The sequence below is a fragment of the Alligator sinensis genome, unplaced genomic scaffold, assembly GCF_000455745.1.
Source record: "Alligator sinensis unplaced genomic scaffold, ASM45574v1 scaffold1277_2, whole genome shotgun sequence".
Taxonomy (NCBI): Eukaryota; Metazoa; Chordata; order Crocodylia; family Alligatoridae; genus Alligator; species Alligator sinensis.
This window is the reverse complement of record NW_005843023.1, coordinates 36,536-36,965: the sequence shown is the minus strand read 5'-3', so window position 1 is coordinate 36,965 and position 430 is coordinate 36,536. Positions and strand designations below refer to the sequence as shown.

At 48.8% G+C, this 430-nt stretch overlaps 1 pseudogene; it reads right to left on the bottom strand.

Annotated features, from left to right (window-relative positions):
- Positions 1–253: 253 nt before the first annotated feature.
- The window catches only part of LOC102379316, a 14,398-nt pseudogene continuing 14,221 nt past the window's right edge, over positions 254–430 (bottom strand).

The window sequence follows — 430 nt, the reverse complement described above, 5'->3', positions numbered from 1 at the left end:
TCAGTTTGCTTGTGGCAGGTTTGGAGCCCTGGGAACTCCATGTTCTCTGCCATGAGGAGCCAGGGGACATATTCTTGGTTCCTCTCCCTCCACAGGACTAGATTGGGTCAAGTCAGAGGCAGAGCGAGCATAAGTTCTGCATACATCTACTGATGGCAATTGTCAAGATCCACCCTGGATATGATTCCAGAGAGTGATCATAATAAATGACTGTTAGTTAAACCCAGGAGTGTCCAGAGTGTTGTTGCTGAACTCACAACATATCAGAATCCACAGAGGTGAATGTTTTGATAATAAAGTGCTGATTGTTAGTGGGGAACTGCAGCCCCGAGTCAGCTTCCACAGGCACTAGTCGCATTTGGTAGGTGTCTCCTGCATATGGACACCTGGGGAGAGGGAAAACAGCAGTGAGAGGCTTTCCCACACCCCC